General features: G+C 34.6%; 1 protein-coding gene across 2 annotated transcripts in view; it reads right to left on the bottom strand.

The window, feature by feature from the left end:
• cv-c (RhoGTPase activating protein) overlaps positions 1–23,569 on the bottom strand; it is a 227,459-nt gene that overhangs the window by 192,491 nt on the left and 11,399 nt on the right. For both annotated transcript variants that reach the window (XM_085489277.1, XM_085489276.1), the window contains exon 2: positions 11,982–12,141. The gene's annotated coding sequence lies outside the window, so the exon portion shown is untranslated. The remainder of the gene's footprint in view (positions 1–11,981; positions 12,142–23,569) is intronic.

Here is a 23,569-nt window from a genome sequence, read left to right on the forward strand (position 1 = left end):
TGTATCGCTCTCTATCGCTCTCTCTCGCTCTCTCTCGCTCTCTCTTGCTCTCTCCCGCTTTCTCTCGCTCTCTCTTGCTCCCTCTTGCTCCCTCTTGCTCTCTCCCGCTCTCTCTCTTGGGTCCTCTTGCTCTCTCTCGTCTTCTCTCATTATAAATGTAAAAAAATATACATTTATTTAATGCATTTTGTTTAATGATCTTTGCAAAAATATGTGAAATCCCACAAAAAAAGACATCACAGATGTAAAAAAAAAGCGCTAAGTTATATCTTTCGTCAGCAAAAATAGTTCTTTATAATAATAAAAAATATAATCTTCTCAAAAATTATGTTTATAGCCAAAATAATTCTTTGCAAAAATTAATCATTATCAAAAATATTTTCTCAAAAATTATATTTATAAATTATATTTTATTTTTGTTAATAATACTAGAAAAAAATTAAAATATTAGCATCAAAAAGTAGTGAAATCAAAAAATTGCGCTAAATAATTATATTGATAATACGAGAAAAAAGGTTAAAATATTAGCATCAAAAAGTAGTCAAATCAAAAAGTTGCACTAAGTAAGTGACAACATAATATATAATATTTAGATAAATTTCTTATAATGATACAAATGTATAATTATTGCTTTATTTTAAAACGTTTATAATATATACAATAACAAAATAAATTCAGTAAAATATATATATATATATATTTATTCATCTTTATATTTAAATAACATGAATAATTATGTAATTAATTTAAACTGGAATGTATATACATTGTAAAGTTATTATATATTTTTATAAAATATTTAGATAAATAGATATATATAAAAAATAAATTATTTATCTCTAAATAATTATTTAATTCAAATATATTTAAACGTATATTCAAAAAAGGTAATATAAGGCACAAAGAATTAAATTTAGGAAATTAAAAAAATTTAAAGTTAAATAAAAATTTTTAATTTAAATTAAAAGATAAAAGTAAAAATAAAAGTAAAAAAAATGTAATGTACAAAAAATACTTAGCGCTGTTTTTGTATTGTTATTTTAACACATTAGTAAATAAAATAAAATATAAATCAAAGTATAGACTAATTTTTTTACTGCAATACGCTTCAATAGAAATCTATAAACATATTACGTGGCTCGATATTCGAATGACATGTGGCTAGCTGAACATATCGATATACATGTATGAAATATATGTATATAATGTAACATGCAATAATTGTCATATTAAACAGATTCAACGATTGGCCAATGTGAATGGGCTAAGTGAAAATTATAAAAATGAATTTACTATACATTAATATATGCTAAAGACGTATACATATACATATATATGTTATTAATATATGTATACCAGGGTTGGGAAGTAACGAGTTACTTGTAACGAAGTTACAGTTACAGTTACTTTTTTTCGGTAACTATAACTTAACTTCGTTACTTTTTTCCATCTGTAACTGTAACTGTAACTTAGTTACATTTTTTTAGTAACTAGTAACTATTTTAATAGTTACTTTATTAGTTACTTTTTTTGGAAACATGCGCTAAAAGTATTGTTTAAGTATGGTAGCCGTTATATTATTAAATTAAATTTTGATAACAGTAGCATATGGATCTTCATATGATTTAATCTTTTACCTAAAATTTTCATTTTGTGTTCAATTAACATCAATGTATGAATGATCTTTATATACAACAGTAAAAATAGTTATAGTAAGTTACTAAATGGTAATCGCAAAGTCGCAAGCAAATCGATCAATTATTACCTTTAAGAATTTTTTTAAATATTTGACTGTGATTGGTCGATCTTAATTATGTGTTATATTATTTTATGTACACAAAATGAAAATTTTAGGTAAAAGATTAAATCATATGAAGATCCATATGCTACTGTTATCAAAATTTAATTTAATAATATAACGGCTACCATACTTAAACAATACTTTTAGCGCATGTTTCCAAAAAAAGTAACTAATAAAGTAACTATTAAAATAGTTACTAGTTACTAAAAAAATGTAACTAAGTTACAGTTACAGTTACAGATGGAAAATCGACTTTCGGATCTATATTTTTCTCTCGCACTTTATTTCTTTAGGGGGAATAGGGGATACATGGAATTAAAAATCTCTTGTAGAGATTATTCCAATTTTATATCTTGGCCGTGCCCAAGTAAAAAATTTGGTGCCTTGTGCACAGGTATTTAATTCTAACGAAAAAATTTAGTTTCGTTTAGAATAACGCACTGTCATCCGCGATTTGGCTCTTATTGCCTATCTTATATATGTTAAATTTATATTTATATTACAGAGCCTAGTTAAACTCTTAATTTATACACGCTGGCTTAAAGGCGTTTATTTACCAACATTAATATATATATAACAGAGAAAAGTATAGAATCGAAAGGATCTGAATAGCTCAGTTGGAAGAGCAGTCGCCCGGCAAGCGAAAGGTCTCGGGTTCGATTCCCGATTCTGCGACTTTCGGATCTATATTTTTCTCTCGCACTTTATTTCTTTAGGGGGAATAGGGGATACATGGAATTAAAAATCTCTTGTAGAGATTATTCCAATTTTATATCTTGGCCGTGCCCAAGTAAAAAATTTGGTGCCTTGTGCACAGGTATTTAATTCTAACGAAACAATTTAGTTTCGTTTAGAATAACGCACTGTCATCCGCGATTTGGCTCTTATTGCCTATCTTATATATGTTAAATTTATATCTATAAAATTTATTTATATATTTACGATGCTTGTCGAACGAATAAATTCCAATTTACGCTAACAGGTCCTTTATATTTTCCTATGTCCAAGTCGGAAACGTTGGACACTTTCAATAAGTGACTAATGAAGTGCATTCAACGTTAGCGGAAGGTAGCTGCGTTCTACATAGTCCTGCGGCAGGAACTACATCCGATTCGCGTTAACGAGGTACGAAACGCAACCGTTTTTCGAGCACCCATCTGACACGCCCAACCGGATGTACGGCAGTCCTACACTTCTACCCACACACGCGCATATCTTGTCCCCCACGTGCGCGCAACATGCGATCGACCGCGGAAGCGAGGGAGTGCAGCTGCGAATGCACGCGCGCTCGCGCGTGTGTGCATTTCGCGGGGAATGTGACAGTACCTGGTCACATGGCCGGGAGATGAAAAGTGAAAGTAACCAAGGCTGGCACAAAGAAGTCATTGAGGAATTCGAGAGAACGATCGCCACGCGCGCGCGTAAACGCGAGAAAGAAAATTCCACATTTCTTACAAAATTTTTTAAAAAATTAATAAACCGCGATCTCGATGAGTTCGAAACAAAATCTACCAACCACGATTTGCAACAGTACCGCTAATAAAATTTTCAATTTATCATTTTATTTATGTAATAAATTATGTCTTGTTTATTTATTAATATTAAGCAACGTTCTTTGATTGATGCATTATGTCTATATAATAAATAATTATTAATAATTTTTTGAACAACAGTATATATGTATAATCGCGTTTTAATCAATGTTCACTAATTAATTAGCAACTAATAGAGAAGTTAAATTTGTGTTGTATTCTATCTATAATTATAGATTGCTTTGATGAAGATATCAATTGCTTATATCTTTGAATCAAACCATATGCATCGAACATGATTAATCACAGCCAACATTTATGAAAAATAATATTGATAGAGATAGAGATATTTCAATTTACACATTTTCCCATTATATAATTATTGGAAATCGTAGTATTATAGAATTGATCGCGTAATCGATGCATACACATACGGCTTCGCTCATATCGTTCCCACGAAGTTATCAGGCGCGGCCGCTTTTCCCAAGACAACACGTAAGTGCATAGGGTTGTGTTTACTTTCAAGAGCAATAGGATTTGAATTGGATCGTTTCAATGATCGTACGATAATTAGTAATCACATGCCAAGCTTGGGTACCCATTAAAAAATCAATTCTGTGTCGCGAACCCGACAAGTTTACCTCAATTATTCTAATTGGAAGATTTTCTTCGAATAAAAGGCGGCTCTTTTCGAAATCTCTAACGATTCAACCGCGACGATTCTGCGGATGTATTAATGCTTATTATTATCCGCTTATCCGCGATGTCGAATTAAGATTCGCAATGTTATTAAGAATCGTAAAACCATTTAAATTTTCAACATTCCAATTGCAACACGTTCGAATCCAATTATTCGTAAGTAGACGTTAATTTGATAATTCCATTATAAATTTATGGTATATTCAGTACAGTTGTAAAAGTGTCTTATATGTATACACATAATACGCTTCTCGAATAAATCTCTAAGTTTTCGCAGAAACAAAAAAAAATAGACGTGCGCGATTTGCATGTTAAATGTGTGTTTCTATTCTTCTTTATAATCACAATTAGAGCTACGTAGCTCCAATTTTCTTTGTCCTCGTTCGGACTTTTGTAATTGGACTCCCGCTTCCTTGAGTGCTTCGTAGCACGTGACATCATCCGCGTAACGAGTAATACTCGTGCATCACTCTTGCAACGCGGACAATTAATCGGCCGATTCAAGTTCATCGAGTGAGTCAGCTCGACTTCATTCAGAGGAAAAATATTTCGCTGGATTTACTGCGCGCCAAATCGAATCATTCGCAAAGCGGTAAGCTTTTCTCGCGATCGACGCAGAGCATGCACGGAGATTGCAATCTTCGAGGGAAAGGACGACCAGCCTTGAGATTCCAACATAACATCCAAGTTCGTATGCAAATAATGTCAAACTATCAAGACCTCTATCGGGCACAGGTGTGGACTTTCGTAATTTGCTACATTCTCTTAGAATTAAAAAAAATTATTAGAGAAGAAATTTTCGATAATGTTCATTAAAATAACTAAAACAATTTTATAATTAATTTGCAATATCTAGATTTCAGTCGGTTTTATTTTATTGCATAAATTAATGATTTTTATATCTATAATTTTCTGTATACCTATACATTATCTTAAAAGTTATAAATTTAAATTCATAAATTCTAAATGTGATGTAATTTAATATAATAATTTACGGGGAAAAAAGTTTTAAATCTTTTTTGTATAAAAAAATGTATTTTTTTAAAAGTCTCCCTCAATCATCTTAAAATATGCAATAAGTTATTATAATAAAATTGAGAAAAAAACATTGAAAATATAATAGCACACAATGTGATTGTTCTTACGCCACAGAATGGGAGACAAGACACGGAAAGGATGTCTTTGAGAGAGATCGAAGCTATACTAGAGAGAGAAATTCCAGGGCCTGACGATATCGAGAAGCCTCGAGATAGTCCCTAGCCGGATGTTATTCCGTATTCCAACGTTCCCTGCCCATTCTGTTTCCCTGTCGTCACGGACAGACGCGGCATTCTGAGCCCGAGAGTTTACCCATTTTGCATCCGAAGATTTTATCGCGATTCACTTTGGCGTACGATTTATGTGGCGATGCGTCAATGTATATACGGCGCATCAAGTGCAAAAGATTCGCGCGATTGCTCGTCCTTTATCCGCGAAACTTATCCGCCAGAGCTTCCTCGAAAATTTATATGGATCTACCATCGATCTCTTGTAAACGCGCATAAAGGTGCGAAGCAGTCTTCGCCGAAGGAATGAAATAAACCGACTTCGTGTGCCGTTTACGTAAAATTATTTTTTCCGAGAGTCGCCGCGCAGATTACCTTTGCAACAAATTCCGGGAACGATTTATCGTTCTTTTATTTCAATTATTAGAGATTTATCTCGGTTGAAATTCCCAGAACCAGCTTTAATCTAACAATCAAGCAATCAACCCGTTAGATAACTAAGTAGTATACGAAGTAGAAAACACGACCATAAATTTGAATAAATAATATCTACGAACTAAGATAACGTCTCATCAAGTGAAAAATTTCGATTTTTTTTTTACATAAAAGCATGAATTGATTTATAAGATGTTAAAAAGATCCGTGAGATTGGTAGAAATATATAACAAATGCGAGATGCGCGTAGGTGCAAATGTATTCGTAACATCAACATTTATCTGTTTTTGTGACAGAAAAGAGAGAGATTTTGTGACTAACTCAAATATCGGCACAACCGCTGATTTCAGCATATATTCTCACGCGTGAGTCGCGCATATAATATACACGCGCGTGTTCTTCATCAGTAATTTAATACGAATAAGTGCTTCTCGCATCCGCGACGCGCCCGCCCGTCGTTGCGAATACACAATTTCGTATGCAAAGCGTAACCTATTTGCGAATTTATTGCCGCATATAATCTCTGATTACGATTTTCGAGAAGAAATTCTTTTAGAACATTCGCGGTATTAATTTACGATTTTAGAGTGCACCATTATCTCGGATGGAGATATCTTTATCGTCGTTCGCAGAAAATTCTCGTCAATCTATAAATTTTATTAATATCAAAAGCCCGAAACTTTTAATTAAATCTTTGAAGGACAGCGTCAAATTTCACAATATTTTTATATTCATTCATATTACATCACGTTTTTTTCTCTAAACGTTAATAATAATATTATGTGCAACATTTAATAATGATAAGTACATATCAGAATAAAAATAAAATATCAGAAAAATTGTTTTTAATTATATTAAATATAATAAATAAAAATTATAAAAAAAAAATAAAAAAAATAATATTGAAAAAATACCTCTTTTAAAGTTTGAACATTTTATAACTTTTCATACAAATATATTGATGAATATAGCGCAGTTGAGGAGGATAATTTCGGAGTTTCGAGCCATGATTTGGAAACTTCAATTCGTCTCGCGCAAAACGTTCGTTGCGGTCACGAATTTATTCCGCGTTCAGTTCAGATGCGTCGCCTCGCGAGCTTGTACGTGTTACGTTCAAGATCGGGAGATAGTTATGCAGATAGAAATGCTGCCGGTCGGGGCGTTTGCGTTTACGGCTTGAGGTCGCTACGTTCCGTTCTGATTATTATCCGCAACCTCGGGCAGACCGTGGCATCGGTGCACCAAACGTGCTTCCCTCCTGCACATGTGTATTTGCATTAAACTGCCGTTTTAAGCGGTTATAGCCGCCGCCCTCTGCGAACGAATCGCGCAGGACCAACCGCGAATTGATATAGCGTCGTCGAACGGACGGGAATGATTTTTCACGGCAAAATTTATTACAGCTACTCGGCTGTTCAACGTGCGGTCTTAACAACTCTTTAAACCATAAAAATGCAAACTGCAAGATAAAACTTAATTGAAACTACTTCAACTCCAATATATTAAAAAAGATCGCCGCATTTGTCAATATTTTCGTAAAATTAATTTTGATCGAAATTATATGTATGCGTAATATATATTATATAGTTCGTTAAAATATTTTAAAAATTATTCAGCAGTAAAACCTCTATAATTCTTGGAAGAACGAAGTAATTACGAGTAGTTTCCTACTAACAAGAGCTTCGCGGGAACAATGATCACCGTCACGGCAAATTACCGTGCAAACGATTACCGAGACCTCGATCTGTAAACTAGCGCGATTATTGCTTAACGGCTGCATAACGCGAGAAAATGTTTGCGGTTGAAGAAGGTGCGCCCTGGAGCAGCGAGCCCTTACAAACAAACCTCGTTGTCAGTAGGTCGTCGAAAATGATCTCACGATCCACCGCTTCACTATCGAAATATAATCTCGTACTTCAGAAATGCGCGTAGGCGTCGATGCACGAAATTTACATTTGATTTTTATATCGATTGAAACACCGACAATATTACTTGTATCTATTTTAGGTTCCCATCATCACAATGATATCATCGAAAGACTGTATCTGTTCGAACGCTCCGGCGATCTGGATGAAGTCATTCCGAGGACAAAAGGGAAATAAGTTTTATATCTTTGCTTTACACATGTGAGATCTTGTTACACGTGATTCTATATATGACACTCGTATCTCATGTCAAAATAAAAAAAATGAAGATCCACTCTCTGTTGTGAGATAGATATGCATATGCAGCAATCAACGTTAATATAAAATCAATAAAAATGACTGCAATAAATATAAATTATTCAATTGATTTACATTTTGATTTTACATTTTTCATATAAATAAAAAAATTAATGATAAACAATTTTTATAATCTCTTTGATAATGATATCACAAAGAGAGATGCTCATGAAAAGCGTGTTACATTGTATAACAAATTTCTATTGTAAGATTGCTATACATTATTTCTATTTTAAAATTCGTTGAAAATGAAAATTACGTTTCATAGATTTAATCATGACTTTTATATTAAATGCATTAAACAAGCACTTTAAAAAATTAAAAAAAAAAAGATCTTTTTAATTATGTTTCTTTTATTATCAACATTCTTGAATTTATTGTTAGATCGATCTTAGAAAAAATTTGTCAATTATTTTCACAAAAGTCCTTAATTTTAGCCAACAATTATTTTTGTTAAAACATATAATATTTTATATATCTACGTATCATCCACAATTAATTAATAAATAAACGAAGAAATGCCGGGATTTCCTCGTAAGATATCGGAGATTTTATTCTACAGAGAAATACGGATATATGGAAGAGCCTATGATGATGCAAAGATTCGCGCGCTGGTAACGCCATAAATGCGGACCGCGACGCTAAATTTGGCGCACATTTGCGGACTTGAGACGCAAAACAAGTTTTCTCGATCAGTCTGGTCGCTGCCGACCAAATATGCCACGATCGAGTCAATCGTTTCCTTCACACGAAAGAGAAAATGAAAAAGAGACCAGATCCCAGATCTTGTTTAACCTAAACCTTGAAAAACTGCAAGCTTAATCCAGTAAATGGTAAGCTGCCAATAGTCAACGATATTTTAAAAATTTGAATCGCAATTAATAGAATAATCTGATAAGCCTAAAAACGGTAATTTAGCATCCTAACTGTTAATATAACTGATTGTAGAGTAAATCCAGAAATGTTATCGTTAATTTATTACTTTTTCATATTATAAAACGAAATATTTAGCCATTATCTATTATTTATTATTATACTATATCATATGTTGAATATATTATAACTTAAAATTATTATTTGCACAAAATTTATCATTCACTGATGTTAATTTAATTAAAATAATCACAAATATACGATAACGCGAGATTATTCAAATAGTTTCTGCAAATTCAATTTTCGATAAAATCATAATCTACATTCTTTCGTTAGTGTTCGAGCGATCCAGACTCTTCCAAAAGTAGACAAAGCACCCTTTGCAGGGGTCAAGGATCGCAAGCGGAATCGGGCGATCGTGAGTGTGACGTGCGGCTTCTACTCTATCCGTTTAGTTAATAAACGCCTTTCAGTTCGCACGGTCGAGAAAAACAACAACAAAAAACGCGCGAACGAAAAGGAAGTGCGAAAAAAAATGGGCGGAGAAAGATCCATTTATATCATCTGCCTTTCGGCTTGGGAGAATGTGAAGTGTCGCGCTCCCTCGCTTGCTGTGATACAGCAAGAAAAACGTGGAATTCAATATGTGCCATACGTTATCAAACACGCTATTAATTAAAACATTATTTTTCATACACGAAAAAATAAAAAAAATTAAAAATCTAAACTCACAATAATAAATAAATAAATAAAGATCATTTTCATTATAAACGCACGAGATATAAGAAACTAATACTTGTATGCAATTATAATATTATGTTAAAATATATAAATAATGTAATATTATTATAATTTCAATATTTAAAAATCAGAGATTGCAGTATATACGATTTAATATCGAATACAGATAAATGGATTGACCGATGACATTTATAACTTCGTTTATCGATTAGAATAGTTCCACTTAAACGGGAAAACGATATGCAGATGAATCTGTGGCAGCCTTGAAGTTCAAATCACTCGTTAGCCGATAAGTGGTCAATCCTTCATCTGGAAACGATATTAGGCCCCGATTATATCGGGGCTATAAGTTTCTCGTAAAGACCACGTTAAGGTATACACCGTGCCGACCGGTAGCAGCACTCGCAGGCACTATCTGAGAAATAGTAGGAGGCCGAGAAGCGACTTCCGCGCCAACTAGTTTTAACGATGAGCCACCATCTCCTCCCTCGCTCCCCTCGCGACAAGATTCTTCTTATTTGTTTGCGCTGCATCGACATGCACCGATGCATTCGCGATGCACCGAAGGACGATGCGGAACCGACGCGACGCGACGCACGCACGCACGCACGCATGCACGCATGCACGCCCGATCAAAATGAGTAAACACGTTCGCGAGCGAACGACAAAAGTAAAATCTTGCGGCAAGTTGATAATAATCGAATTCCGCGTACGGAAATGCAAAATCTCATGCATTTTCCGTAATTTTTTCCCACAGATTGCGATATGTCGAATTAAGTTACATTAAAATTTATTAAATTAATACATAAAATAATTTTAATTATTTGTAGAAAGTAAAAGGAATAATAAAGATGTGGAATAAACGTTTCATTTATTTTAATATATAAATATAAAATATTATATTATTTGTGTATGTGTATAAAATTAGTATTATTATTAAAATATATCGGTAATATTTATACACACTAAACAGATTTTCCAAGTTATATTACTAATAGCTAATGAATGTTTAAACCAGTTACATGGGGGAACGTAAATGGGTGACACCTGTAGTCAAACGCACCTTACGCGAATTCGCAAACAAGAACCGGTTCGTGCTCTCGGGTGCTATTGGAATCGTTTAGTTAGGTAAAATCTCTAAAACAGATGTATAAACATCTGGACCAGGAAGAAAACATGGACAAGAAAAACAACCAACGAAGCGAGGAACGAGTTACGACTTGTCTCGTAATTTCGCGATCGTCGACGTCGCGTCTAATTTGTCGCGCCATGCTTTGCCATTGACGATCAACGAAACGATCGATAAAGCCGATCGATTTTACGATCCTGCTAAGTGAGTGCTCTTATGGCTATACTAAAGGAACGATCGATTGCGAAAGATTGCGAGATTTCAAGGGACAGTTTTTCATGTTGTGTGTATATTGAACAAGGCACGCGTGATTTAAATCGAATCAAACGACTTGTTTAATTGAGGAAGAGACGCGAAATCGATCAGAACGGAATCACACGCTCGGTCGGCCCGTCAGGCGAGAGAAATCCTCAGCTCTTATAGTGATCTGCTTCGATAATGAGAAATATTATGGGCGAAGCTCACGATATACCCAATCCCTTTCACCGCTCGAATAATCTTCCGTTTCGGGCCTAAGATGCCGACTCGGTTCCTCGGAATCAGAATCGATTATCGTAAAGAGAAAGTGGGCGTCAATTTTTCACTCGACCTTCTTAAATCAACGCCGATCTTCGTCTTCTTCATTTAAAGGTCCACTCGTACAAACGCGATTATGTCGAAATCTTTCACGATCCGTAGAAACATGCTTTTAATAGCGAAATGTTGCGAAACAGCACGCCTAATCGTATGGAATCGAGATAGAATATGGGTGAGACTTTTGAATACGCGAGTGATATATATGCACGCGATGATTAATCATATCCGCAGGCTACGAGAGATTTCAAGTACGATTAACTCCTTAACGCTTACACGCGATGTAATTTATCAGAAAATTTAATTATAAAATGAGGGTATCGGATTAAAAAATCTCACAAAGAAGCGTCGAAAGAAATGTAGAAAAATTTGTATATAGCATTTCTCTTGAAGAAAATTATTATAATTAGATGTGAATTTTTAATTGATATCTGATTAATATGACCTAAATAATATATGTGTATACAATACGATCATTATATATTTAATTTAAACATCTTAATTTGGAGATCGCATTATGTAAACGCACTATGAGAATATTTAACTAATACATACATATATTTATATGTAACTTTCCTACCTTCATGTAGCTTCTTTTACAGTAGCTTAATAATTGCGAAGTTCATTGACTTCTTAAAATTTTATAATTTTTTAAACTTTTATCATTTCTGGCAATACGAAAGCGAGAAATAAAAATATATAAAGACTTACCTTAACCTTGGCGAGATACAGCTCCAATTCTCTGTACGGATCCATTTCGGTTGTCCTCTTGCGCGTCACCTTGCCATTTTGCAAATGACCACCACCTTCTTGCATGGTCTCCATGCTTTCACGGTCACCTCGATGATTTTACATGCATTTTCTCGTGCACCTGCAACATCAAAAATAATAATAATAAAAATAAAAGAGCAACAGATTTATTTATCCAATATATGTGATTAACAGTATATTAAATTTTTGTAAAAAAATATATATAAAATAAAACTTCAACTATATATATATATATATATATATATATATATATATATATAAAATCAAGATCAATTTGGGCGCAATTTATCAAAAGTGGATCGATTAATTCAATACAAGTAAAAAGTTTGAAATCTAAAACGACATCTTACAAACCGTTAATTATGCGTTAATAACGGAGACGAATAAAAAGTAACGCGCAATAAAGAAAGTGTAACGCATACCGAGAACGGTGCTTAATCGAGAGCGTGAAAAGGGCGAAAAGAGGCAAAAGGGGGCCTAGGAGTGTATTCTGCGGCAAAGGCATTATAATTAGCTCCCGGCGTGACTCACTGCCGCAGCTTCGCATCGCGTTGCGTGGTCCATATAATCTCGGGGCTTGTCAAACACTTGAAAAGGATAAAATGACCACCTGCGCTGTTATGATTGCATTTGGCTAAGTTTAGCGGCCGCGCCAGCGGTTAGTCACTGAAGCTAATTATATTTCGTGCAGATTAACCGCACCTGAGATAGGCTAATCTGAAATCAGCGCTCGGTACTTTGTATATAACGACTCAAGATTGTATCGCAATTGCATCATCATTCGCAACGATCCGTGGACACGGACAAAAAATTTTTCGCAACGTGTATTTCATTTGTGCATTATCGGTCGTTAACACATATAAGAAATAAAATTTCCGACAAATCACGAAACAATCTGCATTAATCGATATTTCCAATAATAAATCACAAATACACAATAAAAAATATTATATATTAATATATTATAGAGTATTATATATTATATAATACGCAGAATTAATATATTATAATGTAAATAATTTTGCAAATCGAAAATTTTGTTAACTTTTCATACATGTTTACCAATTAATAACTACTGTAATTATTCTCGATCATAAAGTACGCGAGCTGGTGCTTTCAATGCATGGTGACATAAAGAGCGTGAAATAACATAAAATGCAATTTGGTGAAATAATTCCTCCCATTTCGCTCAGTTGTGGCTGCGAAAATATGACAGCAACGGATTGATATTTCTGTACAGGAGTTGTACACTACAACATCAAGACAAGTACGATAATAAAACTAAAATACGACGTGGCTTTACGCTCCGGCGGTCTCGCTAATAATTAACATTACATTTTGTATTCACTTTCGACTATCGTATGACTATATCATAGCACATCTATATTCATACACATTTATTCACCTGCAAAAAAAATTTTGGCTCAAAGATCGCGATGTCACTATTATTAAATATAACATGAAATTTTAACTCGAGTTTGATAATTATTGTAAAACTTATTCTCATATATAATATGTTACGTTAATTTTTTACGATCATTGAAAAATATTACGGCAATCCATTATGGTTATCATAGTTAAGATTCTACGATTTATTAATTTCAAGATCACACATTGTCGATTACATATATATGGTAAAAAATATAATTTATCTTATCTGGGACTCTCATAAATTTTTATAGCAATTGCAAAACTACTTGCAGTTACACGTGTGTCTTCGAATACATATCGCGATAAAAACGTTCAGGGTCAACCATTCTCTCTACGTCCGGTAGAATTGCTTAGAAGTAAGTAAGCTTATTGTTAGAAAGAAAACAACAACACTTCTCGGCATTGTTTAGCACGAGTTACGCAACGCATTAAATAAATCATATCGGCCTAATTAATTCTACCGATCGTATTTTACTCGGATACATTTTCAACTAACAATAAGTCGTCTATCTCAATGCAGATCTGTGTACACAGCAATCGCGAGATTACGAATCGATCACATCGGGACCCGCTTGAAGAATACAATATCACCGTTACAATCACTGAACCCACCAACAATGAAGTCATACATGCGAACATGAGTCGCCTACCCGCACACGTAACATTAGAAAATCACCGGATGTCTAATCGCGGCCAACTGCCGGCAGCCAATATGTCAGGTGATTTCACAGGTGAACGATGATGCTCGTCGCATGTTAAGTATGGTCACGCCGGATAATGGTTGCGCTTAACTTCCGCATGAAATTAACTCTTTCACGAAATTAAGTCCCGAGAAAATAAATCATGTTAACCAATACTCGTATTTTAATAGTAAAAATTAATTGTCGTGAAAAATGTGACAATTTCAACATTACAAATCTTGAAAAACAAAAATTGTTTTAAAAAGATTGCGTAAAAAACATATATCTATTTTTTATTCATTTTTATTTCGTAAATTTAAAAAATAGTTGAAAAACAAAAATTGTTTTAAAAAGATTGTGTAAAAAACATATATCTATTTTTTATTCATTTTCATTTCGTAAATTTAAAAAATAGTTTAATACTTCTAATTAATTACGATTCTTAAAAAATGCACGGATATGGGTCAGAACTATATAGAACTGTAATAAAATAACGGAAATCTAAAACCGCTTTATTGGATATTGGCACTCAAATATCGAAATATCGTTTAATAAAATAAAATTTCGCTAAAAGAAATTAAATTTTTTTATAGCTAAATAATACAAAAAATTCCTCTTTCTCACGATTTCTCTTTTATTGCTTGGAAATTGCAGTCGAAATTCCTGCTCCCGTCTGTCTCAACTCGGCGTGAAACGAGAGAATTTGTGGCTCGCGATAGGTAGGCGAGGACTGTCAAAATGCCTCGTAAATAACTACGATACCGATGACTCGATCCCAGTACCGATATCTCACCCTAATCAAATGCCATTCTACGAAAGGCGGACACGGCCTGTTGGTTAAACTGAATTAAACGGCCCGCTAGCCGAGAGAGAGAGAGAGAGAGGGGAAAAAAGAGAAAGAGAAACGCTGTTCTTATCAGCTGGGAATTATTGCAGGTAATTTACCCCGGAATCCATTTGCTTCTGGGCGCTGCTTCACACCTGGGTGACTTACAAGAATACAGACAAAACAGATCGGAAATCGATTTCACACGGCATGTATTAGGCTACAAATGCCTTACAACATAAATGTGAAAACATTGAAATTTTATCATGCAATGCAATATTGTGAATATTGTGTATTTCGATCATTTCTTTGCAAATCGTATTTCTTATTAAATTCTACAACTATGTTACAAAATTGCAAATTACTTCATGTAAATGTCTTTTTTCTCTTCTTTTTTTATATTTCACTCTTGTTAAAAATTGAATCTTAATAAAAATAAATATTAAATTATCAAAATAATTTAAAATTTATTTGCTACATAAATAAAAACACAAAAATACTGACACTAATTATTACAAAATTATGAACCGTTTTTCATAATCATCGAACTTTCACCTCGACGTATTGACTTGCCATTTAGATAGCAACAAAATATTCGAATATTTTCAAACGCGTGGGTGGTCATCTCTGTAAAGTTGACACCCCATTTAAAAAAAAACTAATTTTTTGGGTGGTCATAACTCAATTCGCAAGATTTTTATCCTTTCGGAGTTTGGCTCTTCCCAAGGTGCGATACGTCGGCGATAATTATTTTTAGTGTCTTCTCGCCATCAGAAAAGTGAACATGATGGCTTGGTGCTAATCGAAATCGTAAATTCGACCGATAAGAGTTCCGAGTGTTACACGATATATTTGTAACGCGGAATGTTTTTTATAACGCGTTTTTTATTATGGTACACATAAACGAAAATAATGGGCAATTTAAAATTAAGTATATGCAATATAACGAAAATAATCATCTGCAAGGAGAGTGCACGGCTGTTATATTATAATTTTGAAAGACTTTCTTTTATTAGATTATTAATGGAAGAAAAATAAATTGATATAATTATAGAATTAAAATTTATCATAAAATCGATTCATGCTTTATGCACTAATTAATTAAAATAGAATATTTCTGGAACTCCTTGACTGGGATGCTGTTCAGGGAGGCCGTCGAAGTAGCTTGTACGTTGTCAACCGACTCGAGCTGTTGTCCTTTGAGCTCCCTTTTCAGCCGAGGAAATAAAAAAAAGTCCGCCGGAAATTGGGATTATCTGCACAGAGTTGCTTGAGTTCTTCACAAACTTCCACTCGGTGTTGCTTTTGCGCATCGGTCAACACTCTGGGCACAAGTTTTGCGCAAATCTTCCGCATGGCCAAGTCTTCCGATACAATCTCGTGAACAATCGTTTTCGGCAAGTTCAATAATTCCGACATTAAGCGAACATTCATTCGACGGTCTGAATTCAATAATTGGCGCACACGAGTCACATTGTCGTCCGTTCGCGATGTTGACGGGCGTCCTGCGCGGGCCTCGTCGGCGACCTCCTTCCGACCTTCTCTAAACATCTTGTGCCATCTGTTTGACTGCGATTTGGAAAGGCAATCGTCCCCGAAAACTTTCTTGAGCATGTATGTACGCATCGAATTATTATGCATACAGTTTATCTTTTGATTGATGTCACGAAGAGTAGAAGGACCCATCAGAAAAGGCACGAGTTATGTAAGGTTAATTGCGGTCGGTCGAACTACCATGCAGCGCTCGACACCCGTGGATTGCATCAACGTGTTTTGTGCATGTGCATCAACAACGAACGTAATCATGGGACCTTGTTCCGGAAGGAGAGAAGAAGGGGAAAGTTCCTGATATTTTATGTAACGCATTCGCGCGGCCGTTTAGAACCACATATAAACTCGCATTATTTGCCGTTTCAAATCTGAGAAATACGACTGTCGACTGTTTGTTTTATTGGCATATCCGTCTGTCAGACTAATCCGTAATTAATCGCTATCACGACCGTTATCTCTACCTTGTAATTTATGTTAAGTTATTCCCTATCTATACTTAGCTCGCGCGGGCCCGATGCATTCTAATAAGCTGCAGCCGCTAATTCTATTAACCACCTTGGCATAGTATGATTGGCACTCGGACGCCCTCAAAAAAAAAAAACGTCCGAAAAATTTCTGCACGTTTCACAAAAGAAAATTGCGATTGCAATGGTGATTCGTCGAAGATGTAGGTTTCGACTAAGTATGCGAATCACACGATGACCAGCCTATTAACCTCCGCAGCTGTTCGCGGACGTGAACTATTTCCCTCGTCTAGACTCATTGACATCGTTCTTCGAAAAGAAGCGGCGGTCATAATAAAAGAACTAGAAAAAAAGATCAAATCAAACGCAACCAAAAATCAAATTATATTGACTAGAAGGATCTTTCAAATATATTCGAGATTCATCTCAAGAGATCTCTTTATAATTTTATCTTAGCGAAAGATTTATTTTTTCACCTACGCAACTTTTACTGAGGAATAACTTCGTTACTAAAAAATAATCAAGTTGTATAAAAATATTGTATGTATTAATTTTGTTGTACTAAAATACGTAAAACTTTCAGTATATATCAAGTTCAATATTAAATATATCTGTTATTTTTCTAGTTTTCAAAAAAGGATGATCTTTTCAAAAAAATATATCACATCGCTATTGAGTTAATATTATAATAATGTTAAACCATACGAATACAGAACCTATTTACAAATGTCACAATTTCGCCAACGTCTAAATGCGATAACCAGTGAAATACGTAGATAAGACTACACCCTTGTTAAAATTCAAAGATTCAGCGGTTTGATACATGCGCATACATTGTTACCATCCAATGTGTACATTCGTGAATCGTAAGCTAACGCCTAATGTCATGCTAATTCCTTGCGAGATGCCACGTGTGAGTTATCGCGTGACACAGAATTTATCGGACTTTAATTTATTCCTATTGATTTGAGCTTAAAGAAACAGTTTCTTGAACACTGATAATACTTCAAAACATTCGAATTATCGACAAGTCAATCTTTCTCTGTTATATATTTTTTATATCGATCTAATCCAAAAAGAATCCAAGTTCTTTTAGAAAAACATATTAATTTTATTTGAAAAATATCTCGGTAACAATGTGTATAAATTAAAGATGCATTAAAATATAAGAAATATCAAAAGAAATAAAAATAATGCACAGAAATGTAACTTTGCAAAATATAAAATTAAATTTATAAGAAACAAAAGAGAGTACACAAAAAAGTAAATTTCACTAAAGAATGGATAATAAAAATAGTGAAATTAATGTGCTTTATACACTGACCAGAGAAGAATGTCGTTTTCTTTCTCACGTAACAAAATTTTTGCTTCAGATGCCTATCCTACCTCGAGAAAGTAACGGCATAACTCGAAGAAGCGGAGGCGTCAAACTCGGTAGTGTCAGCAACACCTTTATGGGTTTAACGCTCGTTAAACATTTGTGTACATTTAGTTGAGTAATACAAGGTATAACTAAGCAAGTGCACGCATTCCTGCCACCGCGGGCAATCTAACCGATCTGTAAGCCGATAGATTCTTCATATATCTCTCAAATATTATACATATACGCAAGATAATATATCACTTATTGCATATATGTATATCGATTTTTTAACGGCGAGTTAATAACAAATGTATATCAAATTTTTGTATGACTGTCATTTAAGATAATTGTATCTAAAAAATCATATTTCAAAAAATATCTAAAAAAATTATATTTAAAAAATTGTACATGAAAAATGATATTAAAAAATTATTATATTTCATACTTATATACGAACACATTCTTATCCAACATTCCGACTTCGTGCTACTTTCAACGGCAAAATTTGTCAAACGACTCAGTATACGTTACAATCGTATTTTTATCTGTTTAATGAATTTATCTGCGTCAACGCGCTTCTATAACGATACAAGAAACCACGTGGTATTTAGGCTGATGTGTATTCGGACTTCGTTGGGACACAATCGAGATTCGTATGATTAAACGGCGGCAGAAAGACGGTTGAGATGTCGGGAAAGAGAAAGGCCGCTAGATGAAAATGGAGGTATCGTGTATACCTAATTACTATCGCTATCGCGGTATTTGTCATTCGATCGTTTATAAACGCGACGACGGCGGACAGGAGGAACTGCATTTAATTCCAATTAGCCGTTCCGAGTCAAAACCAGTTCCGAGACCGCGGAGGATATTGTAGAAAAGAACTTTGTTGCCTCTTCTTGTCTCGCGATTACTTCCTCAGAATGTGAGAAACTTCATCCGTAATAACGGGCTTAAGCCAGTCCTGCTGAAGATTTTTAAACGATCGAAACAGGAAACGAACTCGACACGATTCCATATCAAATGAGCTGTACTTACATCGACTGAAAGAAATAACATCTACATTTCATGTATTTTTATCACCGACGTTTTTACGAATACAAATTTCAAACTTTACACCTACGCGTAAAATTATTTTACAAGCGAAAAAAAAATTATAATGACGTTATAATAAGTTTTAAAAATATACATAAAACGCGCCTAATCATCGCTGTATGAAGTCACCCGGCTAATAGCCGTGTCCGCCAAGCTTCTCGTTTTCGTGTCGTCACTATCTGCTGCGCCACTCTAGCAGGGTTTTATCGGCACGTTTCCTAATATAAATAATTTATGGCGTCGATACGGATAGAACTACTGATACGTACTGACCTCGAGTCTCGGAAAAACGAGTCGAGTCTTGGGACGAGTATTGCCAACGCGCAATAGTAATCGCGTCGAGATAAGTATATATAGTTAAATAATTTTCATGTTCACGGCGTTTTACAATAGTACGCTTAGAGTTGCGGGACGATGTGATGCAATCAACTCGAAAGAGCGCAATCGCTAATGTCGAAAGACTTTGGCTAACCGGAATATCGTACGTCTGTCTAAACACACCGATGTATTAGAACGTCAAGTCTCCCCGTGAAATAACGACGAGCGCTCGCGACACGAATCGCTGCCGGCGAAAATTCAATTCGCCATACCGATAATTCCGCGGGAAGGATCTTGTCAGGTGGCGTTAATCGGGGCGGAAAAGGAAGGCGAGACCCCGGTGCATTACCTTACCTGATCCTTTCCTTCCCCGATCGCGCTTCAGGGTGTTCTGTGGCAACGGCCACGTATACTATGCGGCGAGCACTCTCGATTTGCTTCTGTCTGGTGCACCGTAATCATCGCGTCAAGTCGAGTAGCACGATAATGACGGCCGGTAATTACAAAGTATTACGCTCGCGACCGCTGCCCTGTTACCGTCGGAATTAACGTACCAGCGTGCACTTTGGTATGCCGAACCACGAAGACGAAACGAGGAAACGAGCCTTTGTCACGCGGAAATCGCACCCGCTCAAGCATCCGTAACTTCCGTGAATGTCAAGAGAAAATGATCGTGGAAATCCGTTCTAACTTTATATTCGAATGAATAATTCAGAATGTTGGGTAACACGGAAGATTTTCAGTTAATAACTAAAATCTTATATAATTAAAATGATAATAATATAATATTATAATAATTGTGATAATTATCTAAAATAATTATGATAGACATCGTCTTTTCTTATTATTCGCATATGATACATTAAAATTGAAATTATGAAATAATTTCGATTTTTAATTTTTAAATTATTTCAAGTATTATTTATATATATTTAAAAATATATAAATTTTTTTTTAAGTATCTGGTTCAATCTCGTTCTCTTCTTTTTCCTATTTTATACATATGTATATTTCAAAGTAGATTACATTCTAAAACTGTTTAAAAGATTTTGTTGCGGTAAAAACGCAATAAATACAAGTACACAGATGCGTGATATAAGCAGGCAGACTCGAAAGTAGTTCGTAGACCTCGCTAAGAGATAGGTAACCTTGCAAGGCCTCCTTATAACCTTTCTTCGTCTCTCTCCCTTCGAGGAACTTACTATGAGGTGTTCAATGGATGGAAACGTAAGCTGAAAGGAACTAGTCGCCCAGGATGTTGACTACCCGCGATGTTTAGCCGACTGCTAACTAGTTCTAAACATTCATCGTGGAATAGCTAGTTCCGGCTTCGCACTTAGAAAATAAAATATTCTCAATAAACTCTTGTCGAAATTCTTCAATTTTCAACAAATAATCAATGATATGAAACGAAGATCTATTTATCAAATATATTAATTTTATATTTGTATATAGAAATTAAACGAAATTAAACTACTAGTGTTTTATTCAAAAATATATAACTAAATATATGCATACGCAAAACTATTAATATTCTCATTTTAAGCAATTTCTATGATTTATTCATGTTCGCATATTTTGTTCCGCGTTTTTTTTTCAAGTCTAGTAAATTAAGGAATTGAAGAAATCATTCACTGCATGTATATTAAATTAACAGTCATGGTGTTCAAAAGAATGTTTACATATAACAAAAAATAGATAAAAAAATAAATTTTTATTGTAATGAAAAATCGAAGAGAAAGAAGCGCGTTTTCTTAATTAAGAAATGTAATTTTCACAAAAATTCAAGAAATGTTAATGAAAATGATAAAAGTCATAATAGCGGAAGTTGTCGTTTTCTAATTTATTGTCGAATCCACCCGCAGCATCTATTGCGATAAATTAAGTTCTTTGAGAGAAGTACGCCGTAGGAATGTGCGCAATAAAATATGTATTGAATCGTTAGATATAATTAACTGGGAAATTTATAACGAGCGTGGCTCTCTCGACTTGTTAAAGATTCTTTCCGATTGACTCCAAAGTTAGATGAAGGGAATTCAGATCATTAAGAATCCCTTCTTAAGTACATTCTTCGTCACGCTCAAGGATCAAACGTGCTATCCGTGAGTGTGTGGCCCCTTTGTTACTTTCGCGACTTCATAATGTTCTTATGGTTTGCACATACGTATGACTCAGTCTCTCTCGGTATCCATCCGGGAATGATAAACGGGAACGATACATTTATCTGTCTCGAGCTTTTTCCCGAACCGTAAATTGTATTTATAAAATTAGCAAAAATATGTCGCTAATTATCCCCTCCTCGCACAGATTAAAATTTAAAAAATATATATATTTTATATTATAATATCATAAAATATTAAAATCATATAATTAATACAATTTTATGTCTGGCATGAGCTAACTAAATTTATCTGATTAAATTAAAAGAATTGAAATCTTAAAATTTTACATACATCTCCGTATATTAATATGTAGGTATAATGCATCTCCTTTTCATATTGCAACAATGTGGCATTTATTTTCCTTCGAGTAACTCAGCAAAGTATTTAATAGGAAATAAAGATTAAAGATTATTAAATCTGATATGCATTTTCTTCCTGAATTACGGCCAATCCATTTTCTTATGTTCTCCAACTATTTAGCAAGATTTAACTTTGCTGGTAGGCGTAATGCTGCACGAGCATAATAGGGAAACGATGAAAGTATGAAACCGGGCATAGTGCGACGTCTTGATTTATCGCGTTTGTAAAATGTACAAGGAATCGTGCGGGGATATCGACATAACGTGATCGTGAAGATTGCGTGACGGGAGTTATTATCACACGATTTACAGTTTATCGCGTGTTTCGTACGATTCACCTCGTGACTCGGATGCGCGAAAATTTAATAACAAGCTCGAAAACAGTCGCTATCGAGTAACAGATGGTGCCATATCCCCCGAGTAAATAATGCGTCGGCTCTTTAATGTTTTATTGTTACAACATATATTATACATTACGAGAGTATCGCCATTCACGTACGTAATTTATTTTATTTCGCACGCGATTTAAATGTTAAATTCACTCAACTAAATTTACTCCACGAGTTACGGTCCGTATTCGTGCAAAAAAATATTTCGGATAACGTAAATTTCTGCGCGACTTATAAGATCAGAAAATATTTAGGTCATAGCTTGAGTTATTGCAGTAGTACAAACAAGCAGCGCGTCGTTGCAACGTCTACGAGAGAATAAGGATACGATATGTCTCGAATCGGACGTGATGTTTGTTTGAACGCGATGTCAGGAAGGGACACAGTGTGAACCTCGAATTTCAGTGCACAGAATTAGAATCGTTCGCGCTTAATTGTTAGAAATACACACTAGCAAGCTCTGACAATTTAGTGTAAAAACTGAAGCTATATAAGTAAAAGTTATTTTTAGAATTTTTAGAAATAAGAATTTTAGTGAAAAAAAAATATATAAACTGTATTGTGATCACTCGCATTTTCTTTTCTTTTTTTTTATATCGCGACGAGACGAACTTTCCCCAAAGTCGCGAACTGCCACGCTTTTCCCATCATGCGCGGTTAATACGATCGCTCGGTGGTCGTGCTTCTTCAGCAATGATTGCATCGTGGCATTCGAGCGGCGGCGAATAACTCGCGCGGTGGTCGTGCTTCTACCGCGATAGCTCGTTGCATTTTGAACGGCGAGTATCTTGTACTTCTACTTCACTGACGGCCGTCGGTTATCCGCGGAGATCGTCCGAGCTCGCTTCTCTACCAGGGCTTCGGATCGCGTCAGAGAAAAGGTTGCTTTACAT

This window comes from Nylanderia fulva, unplaced genomic scaffold (assembly GCF_048542155.1).
Source record: "Nylanderia fulva isolate GAGA-0341 unplaced genomic scaffold, ASM4854215v1 Scaffold8, whole genome shotgun sequence".
Taxonomy (NCBI): Eukaryota; Metazoa; Arthropoda; class Insecta; order Hymenoptera; family Formicidae; genus Nylanderia; species Nylanderia fulva.